Source organism: Quercus suber, unplaced genomic scaffold (genome assembly GCF_002906115.3).
Source record: "Quercus suber isolate HL8 unplaced genomic scaffold, Cork oak 2.0 scaffold_789, whole genome shotgun sequence".
Classification (NCBI taxonomy): domain Eukaryota; kingdom Viridiplantae; phylum Streptophyta; class Magnoliopsida; order Fagales; family Fagaceae; genus Quercus; species Quercus suber.
In genome coordinates this window covers 205,673-222,476 of record NW_027070225.1, presented here as the reverse complement: position 1 = coordinate 222,476, position 16,804 = coordinate 205,673, and positions in this window count along the sequence as shown.

Sequence of the window (16,804 nt, the reverse complement as noted above, 5' to 3'; positions counted from 1 at the left end):
GCAAGAGCAGCCATTACCTCTCCCTTAGCATTCCGAACCACCACCCCAATACCTGCCTCTCTAGATTTAGTAAAAACCGCCCCATCATAGTTAGTTTTATACATCTCACCCTGAGGAGGACGCCACTGAATGCGACCTTTGGGAGGTTTTGTTGTTGCCTTGGGAATCTTCGTCTGGAACTCTGAGAGATACAACTTCGCCGCTTGTAAGATTCTATCTGTAGCTATTCCCTTCTCATTCAGGCACAACTTGTTGTTGCCCGACCAAATAAATAAGCTCCTGGACATTGTGGAATTGAGGAACCTCTGTTCGGACCCAGCTGAAACAGGGGAACCAAATGTGGTGGAGCTTCTCGCAATCCCAAATGGCATGGAGAGTATCTTCCTCGGCCACGAGACATGCTTTGCATTTTGCATCTTCCAGAATCTTCCTCTTCTTCAAATTTACCATAGTCGGCAAAGCATTTGAACAAACCCGCCAAAGGAACATTTTTATTTTATTTGGGATGTGCAACTTCCAAATACTTTTCCAAAAAAGAGTTTGCTCCGAACTGTCAGAGCTTGATGCAGCACCAGAAATTTCAGCTTCACAGAGGAGCTGATATCCCCTTTTTGCCAAATAATTCCTGTCCTTGCACGCAGGCCAAATTAAGCTATCTTCCTGATCGGTCCAACACAAAGGAATGGCTCTAATGCGGCTAGCCTTGAAACTCAAAAAGTGTTGTTGTAACACATTTTGGTCCCAGGTCCTAGTATCAGAGTTTATAAGAGCAGCAACCCGTGCACCTTCCAATGCACCCGAGTGTGGAGAGAGTACTTTGGCCGATCCCTTCCTAGGCAGCCAGTTGTCGTTATAGACATTTATACTTTTACCATCCCCTATCCTCCATCGCATCCCCATCGAAATCACCTTCCTGGATTTAAGAATACTCTGCTAGGCATATGACCCCCCAGCTACATGTGCTTCAAAAATCAAACCAGTTGGAAAGTATTTTGCTTTGAAAACTCGGAAAAATAGGGAGTTTTGATCCTTTAGTAGTCTCCACACCTGTTTTGCAAGCAAGGCATCATTAAACTTTCCCAAATCCTTAAAGCCCAACCCCCCTTCGGCCTTTGGCTTACAAAGAACCTCTCATTTTTTCCAATGGATTTTCCTTTGCTCTCCCTTCGGCCTCAATTTCATCACAAAGGCCTCCAGGTAGTTTGAAACAACTCATGGCAAAAGTGGGAATTGCTTGCACCACGGCTTTGAGTAGAATCTCTCTACCCGCTTGGGACAGAAGCTTCTCCTTCCACCCTTGGAGTTTGCTCCATACTCTCTCCTTTATATAGTTAAGGCTTGCCTTCTTATTTCTTCCCACCACCGCCGGTAAGTCAAGGTATTTCTCATATTCTTTAACCTTGGGTATCTGTAGAAAGTTTAAGAGTAGGGTCTTTGTGTCTCCATGAACTGCCTTGCTAAAGAAAATGGTTGTCTTCTCTCGGTTTAGCTTTTGTCCTGATGCTTTCTCATACAATGATAGAATATTTTGAATAACTTGCAAATCTGCCAAAGAGGCTTTACAAAACAACAGGCTGTCATCAGCAAAAAATAAATGGGAGATTTTTGGCCCTCTCTTACATAAGGAAAAGCCCCTAATGCCATCCTCCGCTGCTGCCTTATGAAGCATCCTATTCAACCCCTCTGAACATAGTAAGAAGAGGTAGGGGGACAAAGGGTCACCCTACCTTAGACCTCTAGAGGGTCTAATATCACCCCTAGGTTCTCCATTCACCAAAATTGAGTAAGAGACAGAGCTAATACAAGCATAGACAAGGGACACCCACTTATCACAAAAACCCAATTTCTCCATGATTTTTACCAGGTACACCCACTCCACCTGGTCATATGCTTTGCTCATGTCTAATTTCAAAGCCATAAAACCCCTCTTCTTAGATTTTTGGTGCTTCATATGGTGAAAGGTCTCAAAGGCCACCAGGATATTATCAGATATAGCTTTGTTAGATTGGAATGCACTTTGAGTATTAGAAATAACACTAGGTAATAAAATCTTGAGCCTATTTGCTAGAACCTTAGAAATAAGCTTGTAGAGAGTATTACATAGAGCAATAGGGCGGTGGTCTGAAACTCTTACCGGGCTTTTGACCTTGGGAATGAGAGTAATGAATGTCCGGTTTATTGAGGAAGGTATGGAGCCCGAATTGAGGCAAGTGAGTACAGCCTCCACCACATCATCTCCAATAGCCGACCAAAAGTGCTGGAAAAACAGAGGTGGCATGCCGTCTGGTCCTGGTGCCTTTAGAGGGTCCATCTGCTCTAAAGCCACCTCTACTTCCGCTCTTTCAAAAGGTGCTACAAGTACCTGGTTCATCTCTTCAGTAACCACCGTAGGAGTGGCTTCTATTGCTTCTTCAATCTGATCAGGTGAGGAGGAAGCAAAGAGGTTTTGATAACATTCAACCAAAATATTTGCAATCCCATTTTCATCGTCACATCTATCCCCCCTGTGATTTTCCAATGCCTCAATTCTGTTTCTCCTGAACCTGTGGGATGCTTTGCTATGGTTAACTTTATTCTTAATCTTCGAATTAACAATTTTTTTTAGCTTTTTAAATTTTTACTTTTAAAACTTTTCTCTCTCATGTTAAAAGGTATAACTGTACAGATCTAGATCCAGTAAAACCATCCTATCAAACTTGAACTCGTAAAAAACAAAATTGAAGGACAATAACAGACTTTAAATAAATTAAAAAAAAAAAAAAAAACATAGGAATTTATGCATATAGTTAACTGAAATCAGCATAATATCATTGAGAAAATTTCAAATGAAATCTTATAAAGTTAAGTAAATTGTAAATCAAAGAAAAGGAATTAAATTTCTAAACCCAGTAGTAAAAGACTATAAGGTTTTTAATAGCAGACTTGAACTATTAGGCCATTGGTCAGACTGTCTTTTATTTTTTTTATTTTTTTATGTTAATGTAAGTTTCTATAATTGGAGACTTGTATCTTTGTGTTCATACCAAATGGGTTAGGCCAACTCTCACCTAAAGTTTAGCTAAAAGCCCACATTTTGTAACATATTGAACCCATCAACCCCAAAAGGCTAGGCTTAATGGGAAAGGGGCTTCCCATTTCTAATATGCTGTGTCCCTTGCTTGAAAGGTGTTTCTCCTGCACACAAGGCTCGTGACATGTCCTACCAGCGAGTAGAACATTCCTCTAATTCTATTTCTAACACCTTGTGTCGCTCAAGCCCAAATGGTTGATCTTTTGGGGCTTGAAGGATTCAAGGTGTTATATTTTTCAATTTGAATCACCTACTTTTCAAGCACAACAAATATTCTGTTCTCTCTCTATTATTTTTAAGCCTTTATTGATTTTTTTTTTCTTTCCAATTGTCATATTTTTTAAACAGCCATATATTTCTAACGATCGTATTTTTTAACTATTATATTCTTTCAATATAAATAGCATAATTTCCTCTCTAATTTTCATTTAACTAACCCAATAATAGTCTCCCTCAAAAAAAGAAAAAAAAGAAAAGAAAAAGCTTATTGTGTCATTTGGAGGTAGCCCAAATCCAATTTGAAGTGGATAACTTTTTTATCTTTGGGTATGAAAGTAGACGTCGGTGGAAGAGTTAAACCAGTTCAACATTTGGACTCATGAGAAATTGAGATTATCTTTTCTATGAAATTTCAAGTCAACCAAATTCAATAATAAAAATGAAATAATAGTACGACTATGAAGAACAAAGAAGAAAGCAAATATTAGCAAACTATTGCATGTTGTGGCTTGGTTGTAAGAGCTCTCGTATTGCTTCACATAATGCTTGGCAATAGTTGAGTGGTTTGAGTAGTGACACTTTGACAACTATGTTATGTTATATCCATAATAATAGCTTCATCTAGGCCTCAATGGTACACATAGTATTACCCATTGTCGTCACGTAGCGTGAGATCGATGGTAAGACTAAGAATTTTTTTTTTTTAATGTCAAACTTTAAAAGTGTCAATGATTTTCTTACAACCTACTTTGGGTTTTTGTACAGTGGTGGTTCATTTGAGCACCATCTCAAATGCTATGTAAGTAAAATGTGAAATATTTGGTAAATTTTTTGGTATCCTAGGAGGATTGTAATTTAAAAAAAAAAATATAAAATGTGGGTTTAAAAACGTAATTTATCAAAAAAAAAAAAAAAAGTTTGCTATTTGCAAAGACCTGGCCAGCGTGTCAGGTATCCAAATTTCCACTTCTCTTATGTAACTCAGAAGAATAAACCCACTTTAATTAGGAGATGTCAAACGCCGTCGTTTTTAGGGAAAAGAAATATGTATAAATAAAAGAGGAATTTTAAAATTGAGAGAGACAAAAGAAAGAAAAAGAAGAAGAGAACCTGGAGATGAGGATGAGCTGTGATGGTTCTGGTTTTCTCCGAGTCCTTAAGGATTGCCGTGTTCTCCATTTTTACTTCAACTAGCTCTGCTCTAACTCAGTAAAGTGAAATATGGTGGCAACTACCAATCATGGTTTTCAGACCCGGACCGGACCGTACGGTCCGACCGGGAAAACCTCGAACCGCTTATTTTTGCGGTTCTTTTAGCATCAAGAACCGTTCTATGTGAAAAAAGCAGGGATCCGTGAGAACCGCGGTCGGACCTCACGGTTTTGAGAACCGTGATCAGACCGTTCCTCACGGTTCCCTGCTTCCTTTGAATCTGACCTTATAAAAAAAAAAAAAAAAGAGCAAGAAGGGGAGATCTTCGTTGAGTTTGGAGGAGGAAGGGAACTGGAGATGAGAGGGGAGATCTTCTGGCTTTGTTCTCCGCCGGTGATGGAAGGCCAGTGCTCTCAGTCCTCACTGCTTTCATCTCTGGCTTTGTTCTCTTATTTTTTTGTTCTCCGCCTGTGAGAGTTTGAGAGAAAAAGAATGAGAAAGAAAGGATGAAGAAAGACAAAAAAAAGTAGAGAAGACTGAGGAGTCAGATGAGAGGAGTGGGATAGGGATGGGGAATGGGGAAACGTGTGTGGAGGATAAAAAATAAGAGAAAAGAAAAAAGAAAAAAAGAGTAAGAAAAACGTATGGTCCGTATGGGTGCAAAGGAAGAAAGGAAAAAGAATAAAAAATCACAACAAAATGTTAGCATAATATTTTTACAATATTTCACAATAAATTTTAAGTAATAGATAGTTATTAGTTAATATTAATAAGTAAAAAAATAATTTTAATGATGGGTTCAAATTAAAACTAGTGATAATTTTTTATATAAATTTTGTTGTGAAAATATTGCTAAAAATGTTGTAAACTTCTTCACTGCTTTTGAACAATTTTTCTTTGCTGCTGCGTGCGTAATGCTTGCTTGCTGTCAACTCCTTACATGCAATGCTTCTTACTGTCAAGCACTTCCTTCTTAGCTTTTGTTATTTATTTAACTTTAACAATTTTTAAATGCATGGACACCTTCATCTAGCTTTTGTTTTGTTTTTTTTTTTTTTTTAATTCATAATAAATGGTGAACTTTGACTATTCAAATGGGCTTGGGAGTTGGTAAAAAAAAAAAATGATCCATGGTCAAATGGGCTTGGTCATGAGCAAATGAACTAATTTGTCTCTTAACTATTTTATTGAGTTTCATAAAGTAAAAATTATTGGGTACTAAAGTGTACTTTGTCATGACTTAAAAATAATTTAAAAATTCAATAGCTATTTATGTTTTTTTAGAATTTATAAATCTTATTTGCATTATGAAAGTTATGTTAAAAAAAATACTATCTATATTTGTTTTGGGTTTTTCTAGTTAAATTTTCAATTTTTATTTATTTAATATATTAATTTATAATTTAAATAATTATTAAATTAATTATGACGTCATCACGGTTCGACCCCGGTTCGACCTCGGTTCGACCTCAAAAACCTTGAACCTCTCCATTTTACGGTTCAATGAACGGTCCGGGTCTGAAAACCATGCTACCAATTACAGATGGCGCTGATTTTTTACTATTGGTATTTCTTCAGAGACAGCAAAAATATATAATTTGGTGTTTAAAATATGATTAAGGTTTTTATTTTAGTTTGAAATATTTAATTATCATTCCCTATAAAATTGGGAAAAGTGGGCATATCAATAATAAGTTATTTTTGGAGAAATGTGGTGTGTGAAGAAGGAATGTGGTTTCAGAGAAGAGACCCTAGTATTGTACTGTGTGCAGAAAATGGTTTGAGAAATGAGAAGGATTTGAGGTTGATTCAATGAGCTTGTCAAAATAACATTGCCCTTTGCTCCCAAGAGATGGACATGAGAAACAGATTCAATTTGCATTTGAGCAAGGAATTTGTGGAGTGATCTCTGCTTTAGCCACAAACAGCTACCATAGCAGACCCCAGTAGGGCTTGAGATGGTTCACTGCTCAAGGTTGTAGTGTCGATTGGCATGAGAATGGTACCTAGCCACCTTGAAGATATTTATTTATATTGCATTTCTTGAATGGGAAATGGAAATCTAGAAGCAACTATAGGCATAAGCGACTAGTTTGCTGTAAGGTTTTTCATAGTATCTGGAGGAATTTAAATTGTGTCTGGTTTTGGAAAGTGTAAGGTTGAATTTAATCAACCATCTAATTGGCTTTATTCCGTGACCAATTTGCTTGTAATTTAGCACTTAGTAACCCTGTACTTAGGTGGGAAAATTGTAAGGGTAGTGTGTGAGAAGAAGTGAAGAAAAGCTCAAGAGTGTGCAAGAAAAACAGAGGTTCGCGGCTAGAGCTCGCGGGTGGATCGCGACTGGCAAGCCACCAAAAGCTGTCACGTGAAAGGTACACTGGGAAGCTGAAGGGTCGCGCCAGCTGTCACGCTACAGGACAAAAGTCCCAGGTTGGCCAGGCCGTTACGTCGTGACTAGAACTCGCGACTTGGACAAGCCGCAAGACCAAGTCGCCAGTTCGCCCTGTTTGGCAAAAACTGACGTTTTGCATTCCCTTCTCACCCTACTATATATACACCTTTATACCCATCATATTGTGAGAGCTTTCAGAGAGAATTTTGTGAGAGAAAACCCTAGAGAAAAACAAGATTGCCTCATCCCCAATCTTCATCTAAGAGACCCTACAAATTCTTCTACTCTCTTCCTCTCCATTGTCATACCTTTGAGAGGTCTTTTACCAAATCCTTATCTCACCACACCCATGTCTGTGGGAAGGTCCATTTGGTGCTTAGGGAAGCAGTTTGGGAAGAAACCAATATATATTGGTTGATGCTATGGTCAAGTAGCGGAATCTGGGAAGCTAAAGAAGAAATAGGTTCAACGTAACCTCGTTAGAGCAAGAAGCTTGGAGGGCTAAGGTACTCGGGTAGATTAGGCTTGGAGGGTCTTCTGCTGTTCATGTATCCCAACTATATTCTTTAGTGGATTTTATCACCGCTTGGAGGGCGGCGGAGAGGTTTTACGCCGAGGACTTCGGTTTCCTCTTCGATAACACATTGTGTGTTGTCCGTGTGTTTGCATCTTTTTTTCCTTTATCTTTGCCTTATATTTACTGCTGTGGATGTGTGTATATTTGGCTTAGATTGTTTTATCAATACTGTTATAAGCTTGTTATCATATTCCGCACATTAATTGTTTGATATAAAGCTTGAATTGGTAATTTTGTATTTTGGGGTCTAAACGTTCAAGGGTGTTTCATACCCATATTGAACTTTCAATTGGTATCAGAGCGGGTGCACTCTTTGTGGTTTGATTACCTGAGTGCGATCCTAGACCCCTTGGCTATGGATGCTGCTGTAAAAAGAATAATGCTGAATTGTGGTTTAAGTGTTTGTGAAAAAGACTCTATGAGTATATTTGAGGGATACTCTAAAAATGAACTCTTATAGTTAATTAAATCCAGGAAACATGCTAGGATGTTCATTCACATGCTGAAATATTTTGAAAGCAAGAACCACATTCTTCACAATAGTCTATGTGAGTCTAACTCTTTGATTGAGAAACACAAAAGAAGAAATAGATCATTGTGTGAAAAAATTGATAATCTGAAAAAGAAAATTCAGTCTGGAATAAGCATGGAAAATAACAATGAATTTTTGTTTGATGGTCAAGAATGCTTGTCTCATGCTTGTATGTTTGTGCACACCTCATTGAAGGTATTTAATTCATGCTTATGGTATCTTGACAGTGGATGTTCTCGTCATATCACAGGAGATAAATCATTTTTTAAGACTCTTAAAGAGAAAGCATGTGATTATGTGACTTTTGGTGATGGGAGTCATGCTCAAGTTCTCGGAAAAGGGACGGTTGAAATACCGAGATTACCTGTGTTGAAGGAAGTACTATACATCAAAGGATTGAAGGCAAATCTCCTAAGTATTACTCAAATATGTGATGAAGATTTTCTTATTCAATTCTCAAAGAAGGGGTGCATAATCATTGATGAGAAAGGGATTCAAGTCCTGGAGGGAAATAGGACTACTGATAATTGCTATGGAGTAGTGCCTACGACACCTATTTCGTGTAGAAGTGCTCATGTTGATATGTTGAAACTTTGGCATCACAGGTTTGGACATGCAAACTTCAAACAAGTATGTAAAGTTTCTAAACTTGAGACCATTGAGGGACTTCCAAAGTTTGGAAAGGTGGAGAAGACTATATGTGGAGCATGTCAAATGGGGAAACAAACAAAAGCAAACCATCCCAAGGTGAATGTGATTGCTACCTCACGGTGTTTGGAACTTCTTCACATAGATCTAATGAGGCCTACAAGAACTGAAAGCCTAGGAGGAAAGAGATACATTATGGTGGTAGTTGATGATTTCTCAAGGTACTCTTGGGTGGAATTCCTAAGAGAGAAGTCTGAAGCATGTGATAAAATGCAAAGATTATGCAAGAGATTGCAAAATGAAAAAGGAGTTCCCATAGTCAAAATCAGAAGTGATCATGGGAAGGAATTCGAGAATGCTAAATTTGAGTCATTTTGTGAAGAGCATGGTATCAAGAAGGAATTTTCAGCTCCAAAGACTCCACAACAAAATGGGGTGGTTGAAAGAAAGAACCGGGTGATCCAAGAGATGGCTAGAGTCATGCTACTCAATAAAAACATACCTCAAAGGTTCTGGGCTGAAGCTGTGAACACATCTTGTCACATTTGTAACAGAATTTATTTCCGAGCAGAGACAAAGAAGACGTCATATGAAATATGGAGAGAAAAGAAACCCAAGGTGAAGTATTTCAGAGTATTTGGGAGCACATGCTATATTCTAAACGACAAGGAAAATCCAGGAAAATTTGATGCTAAGAGTGATGAAGGAATGCTCCTAGGATACTCCACAAATAGCCGAGCTTATAGAGTGTACAACAAGTGCACTAAGACGGTGATGGAGTCAATCAATGTGGTCATTGACGACACCATATCTGAAAAGGAAATTGATGATGATGGAAAAGGGCTCAAACTCAAGGAGAATGAGGATAATGATATGCCTCTAAGTAATGATGCTGAGAAAGTAACACCTGAAAAGGAGACCACACCCCCTGTATCAAGAAGAGAGACTAGATCAACACAAGAAGTCTCAAGTCCACTCACTCCTCCAGAAATTCAAACCCCAATTTCTCGTGATGAGGAACTCTCAACTTCTAGGAAACCTTCATCAAGAGTGACAATTAATCACCCATTAAGTAATATTATTGGGGATGTGAATAAAGGACTTCGGTTGAGAAAAGGGCTAAAGTATACTGCTAACCATGTAACATACAACTGCTATCTTGCTCAATTTGAACCCAAAAAGGTAGAAGAAGCACTGAAAGATGAGAATTGGGTAGAGTCTATGCACCAGGAGCTACACCAATTTGTTAGAAATGATGTGTGGGAATTTGTCCCAAGGCCTGAAGATACACATGTGATCGGCACCAAGTGGATTTTCAAGAACAAAACAGATGAAGATGGTGAAGTTATCAGAAATAAGTCTAGATTGGTGGCTCAAGGGTATACTCAGGTGGAAGGCATAGATTTTGATGAATCTTTTGCTCCGGTAACAAGACTAGAATCTATTCGGATTCTCCTATCCATAGCATGCATCATGGATTTTAAGTTGTACCAAATGGATGTAAAGAGTGCATTCTTAAACGGCTTTCTCAATGAAGAAGTTTTCGTTGAACAACCAAAGGGGTTTGAAGATCCTCACTTCCCAGGTCATGTACTAAGATTGAAGAAAGCTTTGTATGGGTTGAAGCAGGCGCCAAGAGCATGGTATGACCGTCTCACTACTTACCTATTGGATCATGGGTTCAAGAGAGGTCAAGCAGATCGCACATTATTTGTTAAAAGAGATGAAAAATCCCTTCTTGTCGCTCAAGTGTATGTGGATGATATCGTATTTGGTTCCACAATTGATAAACTAGCTCATGAGTTCCCGGAAGAAATGAAAAGGGAATTTGAAATGAGTATGGTGGGAGAGTTGAACTACTTCCTTGGACTTCAAGTGAAACAACTGAGAGATAGAATATTTATTTCTCAAGAAAAGTATGCCAAAAATCTTGTCAAAAGATTTGGTCTGGACTCCAAGAAACATACCTCTACTCTCATGAGTTCCTCGGCAAAGTTGAGCATAGATGCAGCCGGTGTCGACATTGATCCAACCCTTTATCGGGGTATAATTGACAGTCTTCTCTATTTCACAGCAAACAGGTCGAATATTGCATTCAGTGTCGGAGTCTGTGCAAGGTTTCAAGCCGCTCTTAAAGAATCCCACTTAACAGCAATTAAGTGAATCATTCGCTATGTAAATGGCACATCTGACTATGGGATTTGATATACAAAGGATTCGAATGAGTGTTTGGCAGGATATTCAGATGCTGACTGGGCAGGGTGCATTGATGATAGAAAAAGTACTTCTGGTGGGTGCTTCTATCTTGGAAATAACTTGGTTTCATGGATGAGCAGAAAGCAAAATTCAGTATCTTTGTCAATGGTTGAAGCTGAATACATTGCAGCAGGAAGTTGTTGTGCACAATTGTTATGGATGCGAAAGCTATTGCATGACTATGGCATTTCTCAAGACATTATGTGTGTGTTCTGTGATAATACGAGTACCATAAACTTGTCAAAGAATCCAGTTCAGCATTCCAAATCAAAGCATATCGAGATCCGCTATCACTTCATCCGGGACTTGGTAGAAGACAAAACAGTATGTCTAGAATTCATCAATACTGACAATCAAAAGGCTGACATATTCACCAAACCTCTTGATGGCCCAATGTTTGAATCCTTGCATAAGACAATTGGTGTCGGTATCATTCCTTAAACTCAATCCTCCATGATATCTAATTGTGTTTTTAGTTGCTTTGTGTGTCTTTTGTTTGTCTTCTTTTTGTTGATTTGTTTGTCAAATTTGTTTTGTGTCAAAAATCCAAAAACACATAAAAAATTTGAAAATCCAAAAAGTTTGATCACTTTTTTGAGTTTTGCCTCAAAGCATGTTTTGCCTTGTACTTTTGTACTAATGGCTTTGTGCATTTAACGAGCTTAGCTTGTCTCTCATGCACTCATATCATTATGGAAGAAATTCTGAAATCTATGTGATTGTTGTAAATAGATCTTTAACATTGTCATGAATGATTAGTGAATGATTTTGTTGATCTTGAGACATGCATAGACTCATGCCTATATATCTTCCCATTTTTTATTTTTTTTGCTTTAAAGAGCTCTCTAAATGTAAATCTCCAAAAGAAAAGAAATATTGAGCTGCAAAAGCCTGTCGCACATACTAGTATTTAACTAGGAAAAAGGGAAAGCGACCAAAATTAAATGTTTGATGCTCAAAAAGCCAAAGGCTTACTCCTCAATTGAAATATCAAAAATTTCAGGCATCTATCTCATAATGAGATTCTCTTTGCTCAAAATTAGCAAATGATATGTTGAATATGGAGCCAAATGAAAAACTTCAAAGTATTGTTATCAAGTACTTGTGGGAGGTCATATATGCGTGTTTCTATAATTGAGATAGGTCACATTATCTAGTGCTAGTTGTGTATGCCTTGATTGAATTAATCATCGAAGCTTCACATTGGACTAAGGACTATCTCATTTTTGATATCCACACACAACACACAAGTCTATGTTCAATGAATGCCATATTCATTTATGTGATTGTACTTGATTAAATGTGGTTTCACATGCTCAATCTTTGTTGATCAAACACAAAATTTTTTTTGAGTGTTTTGTTTTGTTTTTGGAAAGTACTTTACTTTTACAAAAATGTAAAACTTTTTTTTTTCAAAAACAGTGTTGCTATGTTTTGGCGACTAAGTCGCGGGTTGGCCCAGTCGCATGTCCTAGTCGCGAGATCACTCAGAGATTTTTCACGGATTACTGGCGAGTCAGTGCTCTAGTTGCGAAAAAGACTAAGAAAATTTTTTCAAAATTTGAGTTTTGCACTTTTCACGGGTCAGTGTGGCGAATGGTTCGTGGGTGGAAGGTCCAGTCGCGAGAGGTACTCAGGGATTTTCACGGCTCATATAGCGACTATCTCGCGGGTAGACCTTCCAATCGTGAAAAACACTTAGAGAAATTCTCAAGTCTCTTTTCTTCACAATTTTTCGCAGCTTAACCTGGCAACTTGCTCCAGTCGCGAAAAACGCGTGTTTTGCGTTTTAAAGACAATTTTAAAATTTTTTTTAGTTTTCCCTCATACTTGTGTGACTGTTCATTGTCTTCCTCACTTTACTCTCACAAACACTTCGTGTTTCTCGTTGAAAATCTTCCATTTCTGCATCATTATCTCTCAAATCTTCAACAAAAAGGTATGGGTTTTCTTCCTTACCCTTCATACTTCCTGATTTGGGCAATTTTTTTCCGTTTTGTGAAGATGTTTTTGTGTATTGTGATTTATCATGTTTGAACATGGGTTTCTGATTTTCGGATTATACTGTATGTTTGTGTTGGCCCATACATTGATCATCTTTATCTTGTGTTCTTTTTGTGGTGTTGGTTGTTTTAACACACTCATTGTCATGTTTTAGCCCTCAATTTCAAGTGTTTAGGGTTTCCTTCCTTATCCATGGTATGGCACTGACATATTGCTAATAATGGGTGCTATTTTGTTTGGTGTTTGTGTGTGAATTAAATCATAGTGCAGATTGAAAATGTCTCCATTCAAGAGATCAGCTGTGAAAGGAGGAAGCAGCAAAGGGAAGGAACATGTCATTGAAATTGATGATTTCTCTCCTAAACCAAAGCGGGCTCGTTCCCCATCTGGTGTGTTCGATCCCAACAAGTTTCGATCATATGCTGCCTTTCAGACTCATGAAAATTACTTCAAAAAGGCGACACCTCTGATTGAAAGAGTCATTGACCAACATTCTCTGTTTGACACCAACATTCCTCAATGGTTTGCTCGCAAGGACTGGAATTATCTCTTCTCTGACCTTGATGATGCATATGAAGATATGGTAAAAGAGTTTTATGCCAATGCAATTGTTGAAGGAGATGAACTTAAGTGCTGGGTTAGAGGAAAAAGTTTCTCGGTCTCTCCCGCATATCTAGCAGAGATTCTGCACATCAACAGGCCAATACTTGGGATATCATCGGTCTATGATGATTTTCATCCGGATGAAGAATGACTTAAAGCAGCTTTTGGGGACAATATGGAATTTTCCTCAAATGGGAATTCAGTCAGTGTTTCTTCTCTTCCTCCAAAATTGAGGGTGCTCACAATCGTCATGTTTCACAACCTGTATCCCCTATCCAGCACAGGGTATATGAATCTCGGGCGTGCACTATTTCTTCATGATCTGATTTCTGATGTTGAAATTGACATATGTGCTCATATCTTTCATATCTTTCGCAAAACTGTTTTAAGAATAGAATCAAGGATGTGCATCCCACTTTGCTGTCTCATCTCACGGATTCTGAAGCGTAAAGGGATCTATCCGTCTGAGAATGAAGTTCCCTGCGCAAAACCATGTCCAATCAACATGCGCACATTCAATGCTAGCATTGGTCATAGCAAGAAGGGAATCAAAACAGAAGCTTCTGCGTCCCACAGTGGCTCGCGCTCCAGTTCACTCCCCGCAGACGAGAAGCTCGACTCTATTGTAGCTTCTGTTCATGAGCTGAGTTCAAAGATGTCCGATCTTACTTCCATCTTACATCATCTCAACTCTTGATGGGATATGAAGTTTACTTCGATTCAAACTCAATTGGATGAAATTCAAAGAAAGTTAGAAGATAATGACGACTAGTTATTCCTTGACAAAAAGGGGGAGATGCTATTGGCAGGGGGAGAGCTCAACGAAAGGGGGAGATTTCAGTTAACAGATTTTTGTTTACTGTTTTTGTCTATCTTTAGTTTTTATCATTGTTCTGTATCCATCTTATATCTTTCAGCACTTCATGTTGTTGTTTTGTACCCATTGTTGCTTTTGTAAGCTTTGAGGGTTGTTTCTTGTACTTATGCTTGTTTTGTAGGATTTTATGGTTTGTGCCATGTATTTGCAAAATTTTGCATATGCAGCCTTTGTGCTTTGTGCTTTGGTACTTGTTAATGTCTTGCATTTTCTTAAGTACAACACTCTTGTGCCCTTGTAGGATTGTTCCTAGATGCATATATGTTTGTATTCATTGGTTGAGTGTTGGACTAGCAAATGATACTCTTCAATTGAGTTTATCATTTTTGCATGTCCGGATGTTCATTCCTTGTGTGAATGAACATAGTAATCACTTTTGCTTAAAGTGACTACTGTTGTTGATCTTGCCATGAATCATTGCTATTATGCTTATGTTCATTTTTGCTTAATCATGCTTATTTTGCTCCATATGCATATTAAGTTTTCTGCATACAATGATATTGCTATGTTATTGTGTTTCAGGAGTTACTTATTCATATGTTCAAGAGCTTTACAGAATCTAGAGTTAGGTGTGAGTGAGTTTTCCAACTGTTCCTAACTCACGTTTAAGTCTAGAGTCTGTTATAGGGTTTTGTCACGGAATAGCCAAAATGGGAGATTGTAAGGTTGAATTTAATCAACCATCTAATTGACTTTATTCTGTGACCAATTTGCTTGTAATTTAGCACTTAGTAACCCTGTACTTAGGTGAAAAAATTGTAAGGGTAGTGTGTGAGAAGAAGTGAAGAAAAACTCAAGAGTGTGCAAGAAAAACAGAAGTTCGCGGCTAGAGCTCGTGGGTGGATCGCGACTGGCAAGCCGCCAAAAGTTGTCACGTGAGAGGCACACTGGGAAACTGAAGGGTCGCGCCAGCTGTCACGCTATAGGACAAAAGTCCTAGGCTGGCCAGGTCGTTACGTCGCGACTGGAACTCGCGACTTGGACAAGCCGCGAGGCCAAGTCGCCAGTTCGCCCTGTTTGGCAAAAACTGATGTTTTGCATTCCCTTCTCACCCTACTATATATACACCCTTATACCCATCATATTGTGAGAGCTTCCAGAGAGAATTTTGTGAGAGAAAACCCTAGAGAAAAATAAGATTGCCTCATCCCCAATCTTCATCTAAGAGACCCTACAAATTCCTCTACTCTCTTCTTCTCCATTGTCATACCCTTGAGAGGTCTTTTACCAAATCCTTATCTCACCACACCCACGTTTGTGAGAAGGTCCATTTGGTGTTAAGGGAAGCAGTTTGGGAAGAAACCAATATACATTAGTTGATACTATGGTTAAGTAGCGGAATCCGGGAAGCTAAAGAAGAAATAGGTTCGGCGTAATCTCGTTGGAGTAAGAAGTTTAGAAGGCTTAGGTACTTGGGTAGATTAGACTTGGAGGGTCTTCTGCTGTTCATGTATCCCAACTATATTCTTTAGTGGATTTTATCACCGCTTGGAGGGCGGCGGAGAGGTTTTACGCTGAGGACTTCGGTTTCTTCTTCGATAACACATCGTGTGTTGTCCGTGTGTTTGCATTTTTCTTTCCTTTATCTTTGCCTTATATTTACTGCTGTGGATGTGTGTATATTTGGCTTAGATTGTTTTATCAATATTGTTATAAGCTTGTTATCATATTCCACATTAATTGTTTGATATAAAGCTTGAATTGGTAATTTTGTATTTTGGGGTCTAAATGTTCAAGGGTGTTTCATACCCATATTGAACTTTCAGAAAGAATTAATGAAGTCCTGTTAATTAATTCCCAAGAATTTGTGTGGGAAGACATCATTGTATGAGAAACTCAGTGGATGTGGAAATCTCTAAGGGTTGTGGTATGTAAGTTGGCCTCAGGTGCTGCTGTGTTGCCATATATGGCACCAAAGGAATGCCATTCTCCATTGCCAAGGGATAAGAACTGAGGAGGGATTATGCAGTCCATATAGCCAGAGCTTAAACCAAGGGTGGAGACTAGAAGTAAGCCATATGTAGTAAACGGGAGATTAATTTAGCTCTATCCTTAGAGAGCGCCCTGCACAGCTAATTTGGTGTGCAAATCACGGTCCAAAATCAACATCTGAACCGAGCGAGGTTTCTTTTCAAAATTTCTCAATATGAATCAGAGAGCCAAATGCCAGGAAGGGGAAAATAACAATATTATATTTGTTGTGATTGTTGGAGAAAAAGAAAAACAACAATTATATTAATATAACAAACCGTTACATTGGAAAGATAAATATCAATATGTAATTATGTATTTTTCTTAAAATAAAAGTGGCTGGATTTGTATTGCGTTTCACAAAATTATCAAGAAGCCAAATCTTAGTGGCACAATTTTTACATCCAAGATCTGCTAAAACTAGAGGACCATTATTACAGCTTTTGTCCACAAAATTAAACTCGCAACATCTGAAATTAGATATTGCTAGTTTCACCTTG